Genomic DNA, 9,489 nt, shown 5'->3' with positions numbered 1-9,489 from the left:
TAAAGCTAAGTTCTAGACTGTGATGTGCAAGGAAGAGAATGAATGGTCAGAGACCGCTTCAGAACTGCCTTCAGAGAAGGAAGCCTGCACCTTGATCACAGTATTTAAAGGAGCATACTGACCCCACCCATGTCCTACCCCACCAGTTCCCAGCATTTCTGGGCGGGGCTACCTCTGAGGTATTAATAATGATGATAATTACAGAAATCACTAGTAGGCCTTCTTCCATAAAGAGAAAACTGGCTACCGAGTGGCTAAATCTCAGGGTACTATAATTAGGCAACCCACACACAGCTGCCGGTCTTCTCAGCGAGGTCTCTGGATAACTACGTGATGCCACGAGGAATGTAACCACGAGATTAAAGAGAGCAAGAGAAGGGATGGGCGACCCTGCCAGAAGGACTGCTCCTCTTCAGTTTGCGCTCTGAACCCACGTAGCTCTTTGGCTTTTCCTTTTTGATACATCATGCATATGAAGAGTCTGGTTCTGTCTTTGATTTTTCAAGGTTTCCTTTCCCATTATTACAAGATGCCATTAATGATAGAAGCTGCTTTAATGAATGAAATTAATGAGTGGCCATGGGTAGCCGAAAGGTTTTAATCAGAATGTACTTGTGCCTTGAAACATGCAGAGCTGTGGAACTGATTTCAAACCAGCCAGCACAAGGAAAAGCAACAGGATGATCAATAAAGTAAACTCTACACGTTTTTCTGACATAAATACCTAATAACCCCATTTTGTTTTTATGTTTTCTAATAACCAAATTTATTACCATGCATCAGCATTGCTCATAGGTTTACTGAGTTGGTGTTAACAGCACAGAGGCAAAATGCCAATGTTTTTGAGTGATTTATTAGTTAAAGTGCGAATTATAATAATTTGATTCACAATAACTTTTTATGAAATATTTGGATTATGCAGGAATAAACAAATTAAGTGATAAGGTAAAATTTTAATTATATAGTTGGGTGCATATTGATCTTTTCAAAACCTCATCTTCAAGATGCATATATTCTATCATGGCAACAAGCTTGTCTGTGGTTGTTAGACTCAACAAAATTGGTACAGAATTGTTTAATTTCAATTAAATATATATCATCCTGACCACTTTGGAGGAAGTTTATTTTAATTTGGTGTTTAATGTAGGAATACAGACAGCTTGGTAAATGTGTGTCGTGCTTGACCATAGGACACGGAGCCGAGAAACCATCGGTTAGGAAAGTTCCTGATTGCTTGTCTCACACATGTCTGATAAAAGGACAATAACTTCTTCTTCAATCCTCCTAAAGCCAAGGGATTTTTCATATTCACAGATGAGTTCTCCAAGGGCACCTTTAATTTGGTTCATTCATTCTTTCATGCCTCCCAATCTCACTTCATAAGTAAAGACAACAACCTCTCATTGCTCAGTAGAAATGGGATTCAAACCCCATGAGAGCCAGCCGGTGTCTTTCCCTATGAAGCCTCTTGGACAGTCACAACAATGGCATGCTGTGTGTGGGCCCCTTTTCTTGTTCAGTCTGAAGTAGAATTGCCTTCCTCTGGGTCTCTAAGTACCTTCAAAACCTTCCTGCTGAAATCAGACTTGGCAGAAAGTGGGTTTGAGTAGAAGACTTAAGGTCTTGCTTTGGACCTCACCTCCCTTCTAAACTTTTGTTTAACTGAAAAATTCCTCCTCTGAGCACTGAGGAACGGAGCCCCTAACCCGAATGACTTTGTGAATTTCCTTTACATGTAGTATAACAAAGCTTTCCATTATTGCAAGATCTTATGGCTGTAGAATGTTGGATGAGGCTTCTGGGAATGTCCTATTTTTTTCTTCTCCACAGCACACTAGATGAACATCCTAAAAGTGAACAAAATACGCATTGTATTTAGCAAAGGCCCATTCATGAATTATGAATTGCAGTCTGGCATATAATACAAAGCCATGCTAGTGGAATGTCAGCTGAGAAGTCTGCCTGGTCCTTGGTGGGCCTCACACCTAGATTTATTTTGGAGCCGCCCCTAGAATTGCCCTTAAAGGAAGGTTACTGCTATTCAGCTCTCACAGCCCAGCTAATTTCTATTTTAGTTTTTTGTGTCCGCAGAGACACTGCCATTCATTATGTGTTCTTACAACAAGATTTGACATTTTAGTTAACTCCCAATAACACAAGAGAGCGTTTCCCAATTCAGCAGCTGTTTGAGCCAGGTGTGGTTGGTTGTGTGTGCCTGTAATCCAACACTCAGGAGGCTGAGACAGAGGGACTGAGAATCCCAGGCTAGACAGGGCTACACAAGAGATCCTGTCTCGACAGAGGAAACAAAACCATATCATTCCCAGAAAGTGACGGTTATTTTAAGATGTCATCTCTTGGGCTGGTTGAATTTAGAAAAGGTAGCTTTCATTTGTGTGAGTGGGTTTCTAGGGGTGGGACTCGGGGATGCTATTTCTGATGGCGCTGGGTTTATAATTGCCTAGTGTTTATAGATTTTTGTTTACCTAAACCTCTAAGGACTTTTATCATTAAAATCACATATATGCATATATGAATATAATATATATTGCGATTTACCAAGTGTGATAAACAAGTCCAGATTGTAGACAGGGAGCTGTGGCAATGGGAAGGCAACGCCACTGTCAACAGAAAGTAGTCTCATTTGTAGTCCCCTAAGACTCATTCATTCCATCAACAACCATCGATTAGGTTTTCCCCATGCACTTGGCCTTGCCAATACTTCGTTAGATAGATACCTTCCCTTAAGTTGACAGGTGACCACTTCCCACTTGCATGGAGTGTGTGATCTGACAGGGCCCTGCTATTGGTGAGCCGCTGTCAAAGATGTTGGCTGTCCCTTTGAGATACACAGGAGTACAATATGGCAGACAAGTACAGAGAAGGAGCACAGGGGGATACAGAGGTGGAAGGAGACTGTGGTTAGGGCAAGAGGAAGGAGAGGCCAAGGGAAGGTGACCTCTGAGGTGCCTCACATGAAGGACGGGAGGCTGCCCGCTGGGAATGAAGACAATGCTACGAACATGAAAACTTTTTGGAGCTAGGTCTTTACACAAGGCTCGGAGGATGCTGAGTCTGGACCTTAATGGGCAGGAAGAGGCATGCGGGATTCCAGGACTTCATGTTGTGTTCCTGTGTTGGGTGCACTGTGATGAGGGAGCCCTGAGAGGCTGTACCTAATGATTAACTCCTAAGTACGCTCACCTCTTTAACTGAATTACTGAGGCTTGGAGTTTTAACGAGGTCTCCCTTGGCCGCCACCAGCTTAGAATATTGAGGTCAGCTGTCTTCCTCCCTGGTCCTCACTCTAGCCTTTCCTTTGCCCCTTCCCCTTCCTCAGTGAGTTTTGTATGTGTATTAATAGCTTGGACAGTTTCTCTGCACTCTACTTGCTCTTCGTGAAGACGTCTAAGGGGTCTAACCAAACAGAAGGGAAACGAGTGTAATTTTTATTACAGACTCATCTCCTCATTAATCGACCTATATGCTGACCCACTTTTACAAGTTAAAGGTCTCATTATTTGTGCCTAAATGCTCCCTCATGTTTACATTTCATGGTGATCAAATGAATTTATCATGACATCATATGAGCTATAAACATTCATTCTGGAGAAGCCTTTAGCACTTGACTTTGATATTTCTTATAGATGAAAAACCCAACAATAACGATTAGATAAAGTTTATAGTGATAGTCTGATTATTTGCTTTAACATATAGAACTTTGTTTTTTAAAAAATGGTCAAATGGAAAAAAAATGGAATACATCAAACTTTTTGACAATTGAAGCCTGGTTCTCTTCTTTATTGATGCTGGCAAGGGCAGGTGGCAGAAAAGAGTTTCTGCTCGGAAGAAGGTGTCCTAAGCGTGATTTTCATAGCACAGCTGACTGTAGCTCATGGCTCCCATCCAGCACTACACTGCTCTCTGTGAACAATACCATAACCCAGTCTGCAGGGCAGTGGGACTTCCGTGATGTCTAATATGGAGTTTATGGTGTTATTTCTTATTCTATTTTTTAAACATACCATTGAGTAGCATTTGACTGTTTTAGTTGACCTGTGAGTGAGGGCACTAAGATGGAATAGATTTCTTTGTGTAGAACCTTTGAAGATATTTTAGTTCTAAGGGGAAAAAAGGTGAGCAAATGGGAAGGAAGATTAGGCAATGGGAAAAATACATAGCTGCAAAAATCCATCCATTACATGAGAACTGCACTCACTCTACTGAAGACTGAGATGGTCCCAGCTTGGAAGGTGGAGGGAGAAGGTGAAGGCAGTGAGAGTTTAGAAGAAAAGGCACAGGACATCTGGCTGTTTCCCTAGTGACAGAAGCAGCTAGTACTACCTGCGCTTGTAAAGGTTTTACATTTTCTGTTGGGAAGGGTCACCCCAAGGTGTCCAAATGCCCTTTTTAAATGATCAATATTATTACAATATAGTGATAGCCTTCTTTCAAAATGGAAGGACAAAGGTGGTGTGTTAATGCTTGAATTGAGAAAGAGATTTGCAAGAGACAAACCTACCATCGAAAAGAAGAAAACAGGATGAGAATAAGTTCCTGAGAAAGTAGTGATATAGGTAATAAGCCATTGGATAGCCAAACCTAAACCAGGGAGACAAACACATCTTGTTCACCATACCTGCACGGGAGGTAGAGCCTTCCAGGTCAGCTCTCATACCCCGAATGACATTGTTTTAGGACATCCATACTGGCCATGATTAGTCAAGTAAGAAGACGAGAAGAGGGAAGAGGCTCTGAGTTAGGCAATGGGGTGAGCCTCGGAGACACTGGGGTAACCGAATAAATAGAATGGTCTCGAAGGCACATCAAATGTAGAAGCCAACCAAGATAGAGAAGAACCACAAGATTCCAGAGGTATTTGAGAAGTGAAGCCAAGGAAGACAGGTCCAAAGATAGGCTCTGATAGTCATAACGCTGGAGTGAGTAGGCTGGAGTCAGGGGATAACTCGATCGAGAGCTGAAGAACACACACGGTGCACAGTGAGTCATATCCTGCAGGGGTAGAGAAGAAGATCTCCAATTTTGTGTATGCAGCTGCCACCTGACATAGAGGAGCTGGGCAGGTCTCATGGGCTCTTAAAGGTGAACTTAATCAATACAGTCTGTCATAAAACACCAGAACCAAAAACGATACATCAGTGGTGACTAGTGGTCTGTACTTACTTTCTATTCTAGTGAATCTGGCTAATTCAGTAAGTGCTTAAACATTACATGTGATTTCTTGCACATTTTTTTAGATCACTCAGTAGCCTAAGTGTAATTATAATCTACCAAACGCGACTAGGGGTTGAAGAACACGCAGTCTTTCTTCTTGTACAGCGTGTGCTCATGCTATGGAAATGTGCTGGTCAGGACAAAGGATACAGAAGGCAGACCATGCAGAATGAGGGAGGCAATTCAGTTTTGGAAGCTGCCTAATTTACTTTACTTCCAGGGGAAACACGTTGGTTTACATGGAATGATTCGATGTACGCTTGTGGGATTCCCTTTCTTTGTTGTTTTCTTTCCTAAGGATTCAGAGTGAGGCACAGGGAGGGGACTGATTCAGGTATCTGGAACTGGTAAAACTTTCTGAGGGTTTTCTTAATTCCCATTTCCTTCTATCAAGGCAGCATGCAATCTGTTGACAGGGGAAGATGAGTGAGCAGGTGGCTCTCTGGCGTAGGGTTCAGAAGAAAAGGGAACAGAACTCCTAGAGGGAGTGGACCTACCCGGTGAAGGTATTCTTCCCTTTAGTTATGCCAGGAGTCAGTAAAAAGGTCGTACAAGACAACAATGCCAGCACATGGTGTGCATCCTCTCTCTCTCTCTGCAGTTAGGTCATGGCTGCGCGCTCAGCCTGTAGACTGGGTCCCCTACGTGACTACTTGGATCTATTCAGTATTCTAAAAACATTTTGAATTCTGAATATGAATAAAATCAGTGGATTTCTGAATTCCCACTTGTCTTAAAGACTAGAAAATCAACCAACAAGGGGAGAAAGTGTTCTCTCTTTCTCCTTCATGCCAAACCCTTGCTGCATTGCACCCAGCATCCACTCTGGTAGCTGATGAGTCAAAAGTGCTCTGAAAAGCTAAAGAGGATCATGTGATCAAGAAAAGGAAGTAGACAGGGAAGATAAGTGAGGAGGGGTGTTTGTTTGGGGGGATAATTCGATGTTGAAAAGAGTAAGATACAAAATACTAAGTAGCTGCATTTTTAAAATTTCATTAAAAATGCTCAAATGTAACACGTAGTCTCTAAGAATTAGAAAGAAATGTGACAATTCAAATGACAGTCAAACAGGAAGGGAGAAGTTCTCTTTTTCTTTGTTTAATCGAGGATGGGATATTGAGGATGGGTTCATGGCACAAAAGAGAGAATTTTAGCTAACATCCAAAGTACAATTCCTAAGAATCTAATTAAATTTGGCTCAGTTTCTGGCAAACTATTTCTGTTGTTACTTAGAGGTCTCAGAGGTGGGAATCCTTGAATTCTCTCTCTCTCTCATTGTTGGATAGAATGAAAGAGACTGAAGCAGGCTCTTCAATAACATTCTCATCTCTCACATTCAGACACTTTTTCCTGTCTTAAGCAGGAAGGATATCTCTAAGGGATACCTTTTTGCTTCTTCAGATCCATTTTCTCTGAAGCTGAGCCCTTTGAAGGAAAGCGCCCAAAGAAGGTATAGTATAAGTCTCTAAAGGGAAGCCTTCGAAAAAGCATTCAGGCAGGGTCTTCCTTTTGTTACTGCAAATGGAATCTGGGTCAGATGAGTAGAATATCAGAAATAGACTTTAGGATTAAAATCAAAGAGAAAGAGTTCTTTTGTTGATATCTTTGTTTGATGTTGATGCTTTCAACTGTGAGTTGCGGAGGAAGGAGCAAAGAGAGCTTCGGGTTAGGTAAAGATGAAGGGTTAATAAGAAATCCTGAACAGAATATACAAACAGTGAAGGATATTAGGAATATTAACCCAAGGACAGCCTACCAAAGAAAGTTGAGGACTGGGAAGAGCTAAGAGATAGCACTTCATAAAAATCATATATTTATATATAGAAATAAATAAAAGATTGGCCTATGAGTCACAAATGATCAAGCTTCTGATGACCTCAAATTATCTACAGAACAAAGGCCAAGCTCCCTCAATAGACTTCAAGGCCTTCCATTATCTGGCTCCAACCTGCTTCCCTGCCTGGCATTTTACTATGCTTTCTCCTCTCTTTTCCAAGAAACATCTACTTTTGCTCCCAGACTGACTGCATTCCTAAGACAGCCTGCTCCTCAGAGCTGCAGGCCCTTCTTTCTATCCTGTAACCTCCCTTTCTCTTTATCTATTTTCTGATGTTTGATCCATCATTGCAATCCCACCTCAGATGCTCCCCAGCTTCTCCGTACAGTCTTCTTTAGCTTCGATAGGAGCAATGAATCTTAGAAGTCCCATAGCACTTACATAATATCTCCATTAAGCTCCTCTCTGTTTATTTTATTTATGCATGTCTCCATTGAAATCTCTATATTCCCCTCACATGGTATTTCTGACATTGCCTATAACAACGTCTAATATCTCAAGTTGTTCAGGCATTGACTGCCGACCTGTACCTCCCATGCTTATTTTGAAACAGATAGTTGTTTGATTGGGTTACGTTAACATTCCAATATTGGAATTAAGAGTAATCAAGCTTTAACTCAACATACTGGAAAACAAATCCCTTGGCTTCTCTCAGATGTTGTTTATGTAAGTGATCTCAAATCAAAATCCCCCAATTGCTGATTTGGGTTTCTTGGAATGAATCATCTAATTCACTTAAAAATATAACACCAAATTTTAATGAATAGTTTTTGAGAGATTTCTTATAAGCTTTGCTGGTTTTCTCTTCCCGTTTGTTTGGCCTTAATTCGGACCCTTGTCCCTTTACAGTTAGCTATGGTCCAGTGCCCTTTGACAAATATTGCTTTTTTTTTTTCAGCCCTCACCTCTGAAGACCACTGTCATGGACTTTTAAATCATACATCTTAAAATGTCCTGGGCCCCTAATCTTCTGTCTCATAATCTGAAGCTTCTCCACTTTGATCAGATAGTAATGATTGGTGATTGGAACACAACTGCCAGATCAGGAAAAATTAGGTTTGTCCCACCCTTGTTATACTTGCAAACTAAACCATCCAGAACTTTTCGTGGTCTCAGTTTCTGATGCCATAAATGGTAGATAATAATTGTTTCTGCCTCATAAAGTTATCTTGGGTAGACACGAGATGCCTATAAAGTGTCTGTCAAAGTATCTGGTGAGAACAAGCGCTCCTTAAATCTTAGCAATCTTAGTTTTCCCCCAGTACTCACCAGGGGGCCCCCTCACCAGCCAGGTGAAAAGTGGTAAGTGCACACTCTTGGGACACATTCATGGGGACTGAGCAGACCCTGCGCCTTAGGCAGGACTCTCTGATTAGCTACAGGGAAAAGAAAGATGATAATGGGATGGAAACTGGTGAAAGGCTCCGAAGCAAGCATTCTCTCACTTCACCTGACTGTTTGGGTTCTACAAGCCAGGTAGGGTTACTCATGTTACTGTGTTACAGGTGTCTACATTCTGTAGAATGTCACTGTTTCTGGGGAATGCACGGATGTAGATCCGTCTATGTGAAGAAACAAGACAAGAGATATAACTTACGTGGATGCAGAAATATGGGGTGTTCTGTTGGTGTCTTCATTACCCACCCCCTGCCATGCTAGTTTGATCCTTCCTGGAGTTGTGTGGTGATGCTAAGTGTAACCCCTGGAAAAAGGCCTGGGAGAAGATGTGACAGCCTGGGACAGTTTTGAATAAGTGTTTGGGACCAAGCATTCTGCATAGTTAGTGAAGGTTACTGGCAGAAACTATGATAGCTGGGCTGTGCATTACTGTACACCAAGATCTGAAACACCAAGTTCTAGTCATTTGCGACTAGCTTGAGGGTCACTTACCTGCCCATCATGGCTGCACCCTGTAGCTTGCAAGTTTGCCTTGGTTTATAGCTCAGATTATTTGCCTATGCAGTAAAAATTTTAAACAGATTGTTTAGTTTCTGGTTGTGTATGAAAGTTGACAAAAATTCCCAGTTCTGTATGAATGATGGTCAGACATGAGCTGATAAATACAAAATGCCCTCTTGCCCACTCTGGAATGCTCACCCATAAGACGATCATGTTAGTTGTCAAAGCAGGACCAGACGTGTGACTGCACTCTTAACTGCTCTACAGAGGGGCCGATAATAATATCAATTGAGGGCAGTGTGGTGGTTTGAAAGAAAATGCCCCCAATAGGGAGTGACACTACTAGGGGATATGGCTTTGCTGGAGTGGGTGTGTCCTTGTTGGAGGAAGTGTGTCACTGTGAGGGTGGGCTTTGAGGTCTCCTTTGCTACTCTCAGCTCCTCTTCCAGCACCATGCTGCCTGCATGCCACCCACCATGATAATAATGGACTAACCCTCTGAAACTGTAAGCTAGTTC

Source organism: Alexandromys fortis, unplaced genomic scaffold, assembly GCF_014885135.2.
Source record: "Alexandromys fortis isolate MF-2015 unplaced genomic scaffold, M_Fortis_MF-2015_v1.1 scaffold_73, whole genome shotgun sequence".
Lineage (NCBI taxonomy): Eukaryota > Metazoa > Chordata > Mammalia > Rodentia > Cricetidae > Alexandromys > Alexandromys fortis.
This window is presented reverse-complemented; position numbering follows the sequence as displayed.